Genomic DNA, 14,868 nt, shown 5'->3' on the forward strand with positions numbered 1-14,868 from the left:
GGTGGTTTAAGAGGAAAAGGATATGTTTTGGCCAATCAAATTGGGTGACATTAAGACATCAATTCTAAGTTCCTAAGAAGATTATCCACAGTGACATATCTTCGCATTTAGTAGTATAACTCTTAAATTAGGGGGAATTTCAAAATGTGCTCAACATATGATTTCAAGCTTATTCATAAATCTTTAAAATTCTTATGGTTTTGGAAGAAAAAGGACATTATTTGGTATTTTAAAATACATGACAACAGAACATCAATTCTGCAAATTATTGAAACTGTCCACAATAAGTTCTTGACATAATTGAGAGTATAGCTTCTCATTCATGAAGAATTTGAATATGATTTAAACATGAGCAATGTAGTAGACACGCACACATTTCAAATGGCTGTCGTTTGAAAGAATTTAGACACTCGTTGGTCATTCAAAAGTTTTGTGCAAAGTAGATGACAATGGCTGGAATTCTGCTGTCTATTAACAGTGACATAGTCTTACATATTGAAGTATAAATCCTAACATGTGCAAAATATCACCATTTCATAGGAATAAAAGTTGTAGTAGACACACATAGCTTTCATTCAAGACTGATTTGAACCCATTTGGATTCAGTTTGGTCACTGAACTATTGGATATAAAAACTCCTATAGACCTTGGAAATTTGTTTTCCCCTTTCCTTCTTAAACTCTTAATACATGCATAAGTATAAACCATCCACAGCAACCCACAGTCGATAAAAATCATCATCTACTCTATTTAGATTAAATTTACAGGAATATTTAGCAAGCCATATAATTGTTCACAAAGGTTATACAATCATGGATTCAAGCACACAAAATCAAGGCTCTAAGTTCATTCTTACACTTCCATACATCATGCATAAAACATTTATGATACACACTTCCAAATCCACCTACCTTAGAGGCACAAAAACTCCCAAATCCTTCTCCTACACTCCTCTATAACTCTCCCCCTGGCTGCTCTAACAATGAGCTAAGGGAGCCTCCTCCAAGTCCTCAACTTGCCTTAGAGAGAGAGAAAGGATGATAGAGTGTAGGTGGAAGTGGCATGAGGGAAAAGAAGAGGGCTTAAAATACTCCTCAAATGGCAGGTGGCAGCCCCAGTTGACAGGTGGCGAGCCACTCGCATGCAGCTGACAAGTGACAAACAAATGCCATACATGCAGCTGACAAGTGGCAAACAAAGGCCATACACAGCAGTGCTGCACACGGCTTTAGTCCCCTTTCACGCGCGGCGCTCACCAATGATGTGCGCGACGTTAGCCCCTTACGCGCACAGTGTTCCCTCTTACGCGCGCGGTGTTAGCCCCTTACGCTTGTGGCGTTAGCCCCTTACTCGCGCGGCGTTACCTCTTACGATCGCGACGTTAGCTCTTTCACTTCAATCTCGCACGGCGCTGCCTCCTCTCACCCCTTGAAACGACGTTACCCCTTCGCTTTTCAACCAGCATTGCCACCCTTGCACTGCAGATGGCGCAGCCTCACACTCCCTGCCGTTTGGGTGACTTAGATAAATCTTAGGCCGTTACATTTTAGGAGTGAGACACTTTTATAAATTGGAAAAATGTTATATAAGGTTGCAACCTTAAAATGTAGAATTAAACGTGCACCTCAAAATTCCATCATAGAAGGTTGTTTGGATGTTGTAAAACATTCTAATATATCATCTCGACATCAAGATGTATGAATATGAAAAGAAAAAAAGATTTTGAATCCACAAAATATCGTATCTTGCAACACATTATCTGGACCGTACATTTTAAAGATTTTTATGTGTTTATAGATCTACTTGATTTGAGCCATTTTTAGAGTTTAAAATTTTATTATTGAAGATGAAAAAATATTCTCAAGTCATCCTAAGAATTTTTTTTATGAAAATTATATTTATGATAAAATTTAGAGGTGCGCCTTAATCAAATTGTTCAAGGTTGCAACCTTATGCAAACCACACCCTTATATATTTAGATAGAGATAAAACACATTAAAAGAAAGGGAAAGTGTTTGAAAATAATTTTAATATTAGAACAATTATTTCATTCGGCGGGACAAGTCCAGAGGTATAAAGCATCCATCTTAAAGATTGATGCAAATAGGTGGTCCATCTAAAAACAATTGTAACTAACGGTCCAAATGTTTTCTTAATATAATTATTATTTATAGTTTTCAAAATTTATTATTATATTTTCATATTCATGATCTCCATGTTAAGAATTATATATTTTCTAAAAATGAAGATCAAATTATATTTACAAAATATATTTATTGCCAAGCCCGCATTTGTACATGTGCGGGCTTGGCCACATGCTAACCACGTCCTTAATATTAATGTACAAAAAAGGAAAAAAGAAAAAAAGAAAAGAAAAGTATTAGTGTTAAAAAAAGAAAAAAACAAAGTGTTTTGTGCACGGCGGAATGCAATTCTACATTAGCGTCTCCAGACATATCAAACATATGTAACAATGTAGTGGTCCCACCAAACATGTTTGGTTCATGTGAAAATATTTTCTAGAAAACATTTTTGCATGACAAAATTCTTCTGCGATCAAGTGTGGGAATTTTTTTACATCAATTACTTGCCAATTGGTATGAAAAGATGCACTAAGACCGATTGGTATGAAAATATTCCCACACTTAACCATATAAGAGAATTTTTTCATGTAGAAAACATTTTCATACGAACCAAACGTGCCAAAATGAGGGGTCTAGAAATATTCTTCAAAAAATATCATTTTTAATTTTTAACTTTCAAAATATATATATATATATATATAAGAAAGTTACTATATGGTCAGGTAAGCGTATCAAATGTCTAAAACATATTGAGTACATTAAGAAAATACAGTTATATAAGAGTCCCCTAATATAACACCCCCCCCCCCCCCCCCAACACACACACACACATAGAGAGCCGAGGCTCTAACCAATCAAAGCAAAGTGCACCTTCAAATAGTGTCAAGAAATGTGGTTTCAATATCGTAGATATTTGTAAATATTATAAAACTTAAAGCTTAAAAAATAGTGTAGATTGAGCAGATCTATGAAAATCTTGAAAATTGACGATCCAAAAATGCGTTACAAGATACACTATTTTCAAAACTTAAAATCAATTTTTTTTCTCATGTCCATGCATCTTGATGTCGAGATGATCAATTTGAGGATATTTGGGTACCAAAACAACCTCTTCTAGTGAAATTTTTGATGTGGGCTCTAATTTGATTATTTAAAGCCTCGGCTATATATAAATTTTTACCTATATATATTCTAAAAAAGGATATTCAAATCCATCTCAACGATGGATCATAGAGAAAGGGCTCAAATGAACATATGAATGAGGGGATCATAAAAACCATATCCTAAACTAAAAAATTAAATAGGAAAAATTTAAAAATTATCCTTATATTTTAAAATTCTAAAAATACCAAAAAAATTTAAAAAAACTGTCTGTATCCAACAATTTTTTATATGCCCAATATGCCATTCACACCCCTAATAGGACCATGATGCCCAAGGACTCCCCATCGGGATTTTCCTTAGGCATCACGAACATGTTAGAGCTGTGATGCACCATACGGCCAAATAGAATAATAATGCACCATCATGGCCCTATTTAAGGCCATGATGCCCAAGACAATCCATTGTATGCCTTGATGCTTTCAATCCACCTAAGGCATCCAAGGGAAGGGGGCCTTGGGCATTACTGCCTTCGATCACAGCTCTAATAGGGCTATGATGCCCAAGAAAAACAGTGGTGCAAAGCATTTAGGCAAGCATTTGGGCATCACTGCCCTAATCTATTAGGGTATTTTGGGCAAAAAATATTTGTTGGGTATGGATGTAGTATCTAATAAATTTGGGTACTTTTGAATTTTTGACAAATATAAGGATATATTTGGTTATTTTCCTATTATGTAATTTAGTATCTAAAAAATTTGGGTGTTTTTGAAAAATATAAGGATTTGGTTATTTTCCTATTATGTAATCTAATATTTTATATAGGAAAAATACTCAAAGAGACCATTTGCTTTTAATACAAGAAGGCTGCAGTCACTCTTATTCGTTAGATTTCAAAGCAAGTGGTTATTAGTATGTCGTTGACTAGACCCAAAGTTAAAAAAAAAAAATGGAATTTTATGTCGCAACGCAAGCTATCCAATTTGGCATCCAATGGCTAGTAATAATTGTGACATCCTTGTAACAATATAATGATTTTATATGACATAAAGGTTTTTTCAAATTGATAAAAACAAAATGGCATACTTCGGCAGGGATCACAATGCACATTTCCTCCCTCAAATAAATAACCATTATTTTTCTCGATTTAAAATTTTGGATTGAAATTCGAATAACCAGATGACTATTTTTTTTCAAAATTTTTGGATTATGACTTTCTAAGCACTTAAAATCTGGCTGTCCAAAAATTTGACAATATATACATAATTTTTTGATATTATTTTTTAGACACAAAATTCAAATGTTTGATTTTATTTATACTCATTTTATAGATATGTTGTTTCTTGACCGCCCAAGATTCCGCCCCATAAAGCAAAATTGATCTCACAATTGATCCATAAAACTTTCCCTTCAACTTCACTAGTATACGGCAATCACATAAAACTCTAGTTGCATATCTCCATTGCGCTCACCCAGCTCTAATTCTATGTATGAAATATTCATCAATCTCTCAATTTTCATGTATTATCGACCTAAGATATCGAAATTATGCTATTTTTGGTATTTATTGGTCATTTATTTTAACCACTTCCTTGATTCTATTAGTAAACTTGCGTTCCACATACTTAGTCATAGGCTGGCTAATTTTCAAACCTTTACATTCTCGATCATCCCTCCAAAGTTCTAACTTTGTGTTGGCGTCATTTCAAGTTTCATCGATCAAAACTATGTTGTCTGTGAACAACATACACCACGATACCTCATTTTGTAGGTACCTAGTCAAGCCATTTATAATTAAAAAAAAAGAAGTATAGGCTCAATGTTGACCCCTGATGTAGACCTATTGTCAATAAATATTTATACGCCTCTCCACTAGTTATTGACACACTAGCTAGCACTCTCTTGTATATTTTGTTCACCAAGTCGATGTAGTGTTTGAAGACTCATTTCTTTTCCAATACCCACCAAATCAAATCTTGAGGTACTATATCATAACCTTTATGTAAATCAATAAAGACCCTATGGAAGTTTTCCCTACGCCATAAATTTCCCAATCAATTGCCAAAGTAGGAAAATAGCCTTAGTTGTTGATGTCCCTGTCATAAAACTAAATTAGTTTTTTGATAGACTCATTTCATACCTTAGTCGTTGCTCAATCGTTTTCTCCCATAATTTCATAATGTGGCTCATAAGTTTGATTTCTCAATAATTTGCACAATTTTGTTTGTCTGCCTTTGTTTTTGTAAATTGGTATCACAATACTTTTCCTCTATGTATCTGACATTATCTTTGTTCTCAACACCTTATTAAACAACTTGGTCAACCATTCAATACTAATCTCATGCACTTCCAAAACCTCTATTGGGATACCATCTGGTCCTAAACCTTTCCTATCATCATCATCTTTAAAGTTTCTTTCACTTTTGATATCCTAATCCTACGAATGTCTGTATGAACTCCGCCCTCATTTATGCCACGGTTTCTTCTAAAGCTATGTCCCTATTGTGTTTGTCATTTAACAATTTTTAAAAAGAAACTCTCCACCTTTCATTGACTTCTTCATCATTCATAGAAAACCTTTGATCCTCACTCTTAATCCATTTAAAATAGTCGAGATTGCTACACGTCTTCTTTATCATTTTTGTTGATTTGAAGACATTTTTTTCACCATTTCTTGCTCCTAATTTACTGTATAGATTATCATATGTCTTAAGTATAGCATTACTTACTATTTATTTAGCATTTTTATTATCATTGTTATATTCTTCTAAGTTTTGATCATTTCTATTATATTGTCAAGTTTTATAATATGATTGTTTTGCGCTAATGGATTTCTAGACCTCATCACTCAACCACCAAGTTTCTTTATTAAAATTTATTTTCTCTTTGTTTTATGCTAAAACTGCTTTTGCCACTTTTTTAATATAGTTAGCCATCTCATTCCACGTAACATTGACCTCGTGTTCATAGTTCTATTTTTATTGTTTAACTAATTTATCCCTGAATAAGTAGAGTTTCTCATTTTCTAAATTCTACACCAAGTTATTGGATACCTATTAATCACACCCCTTTTCCTCCTTCATGTCTTTATGCTGACGCCCATAACCACGAGTCTATGTTGCATAGTCAAACTCTCTCCTAGGATAACTGTATAATCTTTACATGATGGTCGAAGCATATCTGGCTTTTATGTATTTCACTTTTATAGGTTATTTAAATGTTCATATCACTTTTTAAAATAAGTGTTTATTATTGTTATATCGTAGGCCATGACAATATCTACAATAGCCTCACCCATCTCATTACTTTCACCAAACGATTACTTGGAACAATTTATTTCTTTTGAAATTTATTTCTAGAAAAGTATTTTCCATAAAATAGATTTCAGCTGTTTGGATTGTACATGGATGCATAACATTTTCATGCCTTTTGGTTTTTATTTTTTGTTAAATATTTTTATTCTATTATTCATTATAATGTCATTTTTTATTATTATTAAATTTGAGATAGTTTATCTCTCTAAATATTTGGGATAATTTCTCTTAAAAAATTTCAAGTAGTTTCTCTCTATAAAATTTAATATACTTTGTCTAAAATTTTAAGATAATTCCTTTCCCTCGACTTTAAATTTGAGAGTTTCTTTCTCTAAATATTTTGATGTAGTTTCTCTCTCTAAAATTCGATATAGTTTGTCTCTCTAACACTTAAAGAAACTTTTCTCTCTAAAACTTCAAATATGAGATAGTTTCTCTCTTTAAAATTTTTGAGATAGATTCTCTCTTTAAAAAAAATTTGGTAGTTTTTTCTCTCTCTCAAAATTTTAAAATACTTTCTCTCTATAAAACTTAAAATTTTATATAGTTTCTCGCTCTAAAATTTAGAGACAATTTCCCTCAAAATTTTTCAAAAACTTTATCTCTTTAAAACTTAAATTTGGGGATAGTTTCTATCTTTAAAATTTTTGATATAGTTTCTCTCTAAAATTTCTGAGATATTTTCTCTCTCTAAAAATTTTCAAGTATTTGTTCTTTCTAAAACTTAAAATTTGAGATAGTTACTCTATCTAAAATTTGATGTAGTTTCTCTATCTATAATTTTTGAGATAGTTTTCTTTAAAATTAAAATTTGAGATAATTTTTGTAAATATTTTCAAACAAAAACTCTCTATAAGAACTAAAATTTGAGATAGTTTCACTTTCAACAATTTTGCGATAGTTTCTTTGTCTAAATATTTTTAAATACTTTTTTTTTTCTAAAATTTAAAGTTTGAGATAGTTTCTCTCTCTAAAAAGTTTTAGACAATTTCTCTCTAAAACTTAAATTTTGAAATAGTTTATTTTTCGAAAAAAATTTATATAGTTTTTTTCTCTAAAACTTAAAATTTGATTTAGTTTCTCTCTTCTAACATTTTGAGATAGTTTCTATCTCAAAATTTTCAGGTCTTTTCTCTCTCTAAAACTTAAAATTTGAAATAGTTTCGCTTTCTAAAATCCTTTAGATAGTTTCTCTCTCTAAAGCTTAAAAATTAAGATACTTTCTCTCTCTAAAATTTTTGAGATAGTTTTTCTGTTAAATTTTTATTTTTAAAGCAGTCTCTCTAAAACTTAAAATTTGAGATACGCTCTCTCCGAGACTTAAAATTTGAGATAGCTTCTCTTAAAAATTTTAAAGAGACAAATATCTCTCACAAATTTTAGGTACCTTCTCTCTATAAAACTTAAAATTTGAGATAGTTTATCTCTATGAATTTTTAGATAGTCTCTTTATAAAAGTTAAAAATTGAGGTAATTTATCTCTCTAAAAATTTTATGATAGTTTCTCTCATTAAAACTGAAAATTTTAGATAATTTCCCCCTCCAAAAATTTTGAGATAGTTTCTCTCTAAAAAAGAGGTCAAATGTTTTCTCTCTTTAAAACTTAAAATTGAAATAGTTTTTCTCTCTAAAATTTTTGAGATAGATTCTCTCTCTAAAACTCTTTGGGTAGTTCTCTCTGTAAAATTTGATATAATTTCTCTCCCTCAAAACTTCTTAGTACTTTTTTTCTATAAAACTTAAATTTTGAGATAGTTTCGATCTTTATGAATTTTCAGGTACTTTCCCCGTATAAAATTTAAAATTTGAACTAATTTCTCTTTCTAAATTTTTTTAAGGTAGTTTCTCTCTAAAACATAAAATTTGAGATAGTTTCTCTCTCGAAATGTTTTTGAGATAGTTTCTCTCTAAAACTTTTTTAGACTTCTCTCTCTAAAATTTGATACAATTTCTCTATCTAAATTTTTAAGATATTTTTTCTCTCTAAAACTTAAAATTTAAAATAATTTATTTCCATAAAAACTTTGAGATAATTTCTATCTCGTAATTTTCGACACTTTCCCTATCTAAAATTAGAAATAGCTTCTTTTCTTAAAATTTTAAGATAATTTCTCTCTCTAGAATATAAAATTTGAGATAGTTTCTCTATCTAATTCATGGGATTGTTTTTTTAATGTATTTTTTAAAGTGGATGTCTCCGAATTGGAATAATCTGGCTAGAAATGTGAAAAAAATGATACAAATTTCTTTATCTTTGGTTTGAAATGAGAAAAACAATTACGGGTGGAAATACTTTTCAGTCCCAAAATTTCGAGCCAAATACAAGAAATGTGCCATCTCCACTTGAAAGCTTTTCTGGAAATGTATTTCCAGCTATCCAAACGTCCCATAATCTCTCCTCGATCTCACGCCTCTCAATACCTGTCCCTATCAAACCATTTTTCTTCTAAAAAAAACTTCTCATATAAATTCTTCTCTCATTGAAAATTTTATCTTGATTAAAAAGCAAGAGTATCATCTATTGAGAGAAGTGACGAATCCCTACCCTACCCTACCCTCCCACTAAAATGTAGTTGCTTCAGTTTTTGCTGCTTGTTAGTTCACGCGAAATTCTTTTTTAGATATTATTTTGTTAGAGAATAGGCAATTTTTAATGATTTGATTCGTAACAAAGCTTCAAAATCGTTACCTAAAAACATGCTAACAATGAAGAATCTGATAATTCTTTGACTTTTACCAATTTTTGGCAAAAAGGCATCGGCTACGTGTTTTAAATATTTCAACATATACAGTCCCACATGAAAATTGTGAAAATACTCAAAATGCGTATCCCCAAGAGTTGAGAAAAAAAAATAATTTTCCATAATAATTGTGAAGTTTGGGGGAAAAAATATCTCTTTGTTCACACTCTGGAGATTTGAGACATTTTCAATACGTCTCAAAAAAAATGAAGGATAAAAAATACAAAAAATGGCAATAATGAATTTCAAGGATACAAATCTTCTAGGCAATCCAAACAATGAGCAAGCATATTCCAGGTTTCTCACCAAGTACTATCCAAAAAGCATACACCCCTATCCCGAGGATAGGTTAATTCTAAGAAAAGCTTATCCTCGGGACAGGCATCTCCAAGTACCCAAACAAGCCCTAAAGGGACTAGGCCCAACATTTTCTAATAGTATTTTAATATTCCACTCTAACATTGTCATCTCTAATTCTCTTTACATAGACATGTTATCTTTTTCAAAATTTACAAACATGCTTTCTTCGAGACTTATTTAAATTGATCTACTATGTGCAATACATGTAATCCATTAGTTATCATTATTATAGTATCCATATAATGCCTTAGTTAAGGAGTGGGCACATATTACAAGAATAAATGCAAACCCTATTTTTAGAGTGGTTGTACATACCAGTGTTTTAAAAAACGCCGAGTCGAACCGGACTCGTCCGGATCGACTCGAAAATCGTGAAAAGGGGACCGGATCGCCTAAAAAATCGAAAATCGTCCAATTCTAGAGAGAACCGGACGATTCTGTACAGTGAATCGCCGATTCACTGTACGGAATCGGCGAGTCCGAACAGTGAATCGACGAGTCCGTACGGATTTTTTTTTTTTTTTTTTTTTTGTAATCCATGATCGAATACTTTTTGTTTTTTTGTAATCCATGATCGAATTTTTTGGTTTTTTGTAACCCATAATAGAATTTTTTGTAATCCATGATCGAAATGTTTGTTTTCTTTTCTTGTAATCCATGATCGATTTTTTTGTTTTGTTTTTTTTTTTTTGTAACCCATGATAGAATTTTTTGTAATCCATGATCGAATGTTTTGTAGTACATGATCGAAATGTTTGTTTTTTTTTTGTAATCCATGATCGAAATGTTTGTTTTTTTTTTTTATAATCCATGATTGAATTTTTTGTAATCCATGATCGAACTGTTTTTTTCTTTTTTTGTAATCCACGATTGAATTTTTTGTTTGTTTTTTTTTGTAATCCATGATCGAATTTTATGTAATCCATGATCGAATTTTATGTAATCCATGATTGAATTTTTTGAAAATTTGTGATTTTTTTTTTTAATCCATGATCGAATTTTTTTTTTTAATCCATGATAGAATTTTTTGAAAATTTGTGATTTTTTTTTTAATCCATGATCGATTTTTTTGAAAATTTGTTTTTTTTTTTTTTTAATCCATATTATTCAAAGAGAAAATGAGAGAGATGATGATTCTGAGGCCACCCTATCCCAGCCATATTATTCACATATCGAATCCCAACAGCAACAGTGTAGGGATGAGCACGAAATACTGTAAATTAAATGCTGAATGGCGGTTCAGGCAGGGAAAGAACATATCAATATTCGCATATTCATTCAAAAACATGAAAATTCTTAATGGAGTACCCTCATTTTTTATTGAATTCCTAAAAAACAATATTTATAATGAATTTTAAAAAAAATTTCGAATTTTTTTTAAGCTTTATTTTGACCGATTCACCCGATTCTCGATCCGGATCGGTTTTTTGGAAGTCCGATCCGGGTCACCGATCCGTTTTTTAAACCATTGGTACATACATAAACCTTTAAAGGAAGTAGTTCAGGGCAATGTTTCAAAACCCAAATTGATGAGTCGGATCGTTCACCTATTGGATCAGTGTTCCAAATCAAGTTTGGATTGGTGATCCAGAAAAAATATAAAAAAATAAATCAAATAGAATGAAAATTAAGATAAAGATTTATGGGGTGAAAATTTAAAGGGGACCTAAGAAAATATTAGTTAAATATGTATGTGTGTATATATGTGTGTAGTAAGGTCACCTCCAAGCTTTGTCACGATAACAGTTTTGGTGTCAAATATTCTCAAAATGGTGCGAGAATCTATCTTATAATAATACTATAATAATTTTATTAATAATATCATTATATAAGAATATTGAATGTTAAAATTATTGTATTACTTACCCATCTTCAGAGCTTTCTCCCAAATAATTGGGGTTAGCTACACGAATCCTAATCCGTTATTCTGTTTTATTAAGGGTTATACCCTCAGTGAGACCATAAATCCCCATATATTTTCTTACAACTTCCAACCATGTCCTTTTAAGCCTACCCCTTGTCCTTTTTAAACTTTCAATTGAATTAACTCACACCTCTTAACAGTTGTTGTACTAGGTCTGCACCATATGGCCAACTCACCCTAGTCTACTTTTTCTCATCTTACAGCTAGTGATGCCAAATAATACAAATAATATGCATAATAGTAATATTACATATACTAATAACAAGAGTAATAGTAATAATAGTAGTTTTATTATTATTTTGCCAAAATGCATCTCCATGTTTTGGCCTCCAAATGGATATAGATACCTATGAGGAGATTGAAATCTCATCTCCAGATCGCATCCAAACTATGGAAATGATTGGTAACCTTGCAAATGAATCTCCCAACGACCTATTTCCAGGGAACCAAATAGGACCTTAATAAACTTGATTTGATAGGCATGCACTAGGACTGAATGTACCATCCATGTTATTAAGGGCCTCTCATGCTGTGTACATTTTAAGACAACCGACATATTCATGTGCTGAGGAAAATCAACCAATATGAACTGATGATGCTTTATTGACAATGAATTTGTAAAAGCATGTCTTGCATATTTACCTTGAATTGTACCCATTGCCATGGGGATTGTCGTGGGTTAAGTGCAAATGCACTTCTAATTTGTTACAGGCCGCCCAAGGAGCTGGTGCCCAACGACATTTTGCATATTGAAGATGGGCTCATTCAGGAAAAGGCCGAGCATGTGAGAGTCAGCACGATTTTGACAACTACAATCCAATAGAAAGTTCATGCAGAATAGACCATAGCAAAATTGAACTTCAAACGGATCAAGGTTCCGAGGACGTATATGTATGGCATAACACCTCATCAGTTTATGAAAAGTCACGAAGTATGCATGTGGGCTAGATGTGCAACAAATGGGTGTACATGACAAGTGCACAACTCGAAGGTTATTAGGACATATTACTTCAGGATGATGAAGCTGGTAGAAGAACAAACCTATGGGGGTCCAATGTTGAGATTCATCAGCAACTGCCTCAGAGCCAATGGGTCAAAAGAAAGATCAGAAGTCATCTGCATGACCAATCTGATCTAAGATAATATATATTACAAATGATGTACAATGTGACCATGTGGTCACACTTATATTATATGCGAGCACGGCAGAACAAAGCGATAGCATAAGAAATGTTACGTGGTCCATATGGGAAGGCATACATGGAGCACTCCAAATGCTTACACAAGCTCGAGTCATTAACCCCAAAACTTTATGTTCATTCAGACACAGTTCAAGCTTTGTTTCTGGCCTTTCCATCAATGCCTCTAAGGCTTCTTTAGTGGGTGCTATCGGTAGAGATGCCAATGGCTGTATAGATGGCTATGACCAAAGGTGGAGAGGAGAACTACCAGAGCTAGCAGGAGTTTTGACCAATTCCATTTATTGGATGAGCAGCAATATATGCCACCACTGAACATTATAATAAGGTTTGTAAAACAGAATCCAAGAGTTGTTTCTCAATTGCTATCAGGGCTAATATAAGAACCATTTGGCAGAAAAATTCAAGAGGCCAAGGACGCAAATCAGTGTTGACACATCTATTCTAGCATGTTCTCCATGCATTAATGTCAAAATTTATAGACAAAATGCTGACACACATGCCTACTAGTTGGATTGTGGAAAATCTTGTGCAACATTGGGCCACGACCCATTTCTCAGGGGCTAGTTATGAACATCTAATCTCAAACATTGCTTAGCTATTTAACAAGTGGATATTACATGCTCAAGACAAGCCCACCACCATGATCTTTGAGTACATCAAAACAAATATTAAGAGAGCATTTTAAAAAAGAATGGAGGCTGCAAGGAACCACAGCAGCATAGTAGTACCAACTACCCAAAAGAAGAAATACAAGAGGAAGAAGGCCATATTTTTCCAGAATGTGATACAGGCAGTGGAGATGAGATTTGAGATCCATGATGATACGATATAGTGTCTATCCGGTGGGGATAACACGCATCTATGAGGTATGGCAAGTTAGTGTGTTGTGTAATTACACTATTGCTGCTAGAAACCGCAAGCATGAAGTTTTAGCTTTCTGTAGTCCTTACTTCACACTGGATTATTTCAAAAGATTATACGCGTTTCACTGAGTGTGTTCCAAATGACTTGTAGTTGGTTGGAGTGCATGACATGCTTTCTACCCATAGTAGCATGTTGTAGGGAAAACATGTAAACATAAATGTACTTGTAGATACCTAATTCTTGGCTAAGGGGATTCCAAATACCTAAAACCCAAGTAGCCTTCCCGAATAGAACCAAAACCTTAAACCCAATAGAAGACACCACTGTAGCTACGGTTGTTAGTTTTAGCGTTCTGTAGTCCTTACTTCACACTGGATTATTTCAAAAGATTATATGCATTTCACTGAGTGTGCTCCAAATGACTTGGTAGTTGGTTGGAGTGCATGACATGCTTTCTACCCATAGTAGCATGTCGTCGGGGAAACATGTAAACATAAATGTACTTGTAGACACCAAATATTTGGCTAAGGGGATTCCACATACCTAAAACCCAAGTAGCCTTCCCGAATAGACCCAAAACCTTAAACCCAATAGAAGACCCTAAAATCCAATCTGGACACCAAGGTAGACTATGCTAGTTAGAATAGTCCATAATTCACCCCATCCCCATGCACCTCAGCCACTTCCTTAAATACCAAAGAAGTTCTAACTTAGAAAACTTGTATAACTGGCCTAAAAATTTAGTACATCTTCCAAATTATTATCCTAAACCATTAGGAAAATCTGCCTAATTAGGATAAGATACCTAGAAAACTTGCTTAAATTGACCAAAACCTCCTTAAAACCTTTCTAATTTGATTGAACCTACACTGGAAGGTCTCCCAACAATATTAAACACCTAATCATCATTTAATCACACTTTAATAAAATGGCATAAAGCTTGAAACCCACCTTACCCAATGGACCAAAACCGACCAAAAATGAGCACATGGGATCTTTGGTGAGAACATTCTAAGGATTGGCATGAAAACTAGATGATGTATTATGGGCCTATCAAACTACGTAAAAAACAGCTACCCAAATGACCACATATTTTCTAGTCCACAGCATGGAGGGGGTAATGCCCATCAAAATTGAGAGACCTCTCTGAATTCTTGCTCATAAAAAGTCAGATGAAAGACAAAGCTGAGGCTAGCTTACCTTCCCTCGATACATTGGATGAAAGGCAACTTCGAGCCTCTAATGTTATATTATAACAAAATTGAGCATCCTTATACA

Source organism: Amborella trichopoda, chromosome 10, assembly GCF_054954075.1.
Source record: "Amborella trichopoda isolate Santa Cruz 75 chromosome 10, AtrichopodaSantaCruz75HAP2 v2.0, whole genome shotgun sequence".
NCBI lineage: Eukaryota > Viridiplantae > Streptophyta > Magnoliopsida > Amborellales > Amborellaceae > Amborella > Amborella trichopoda.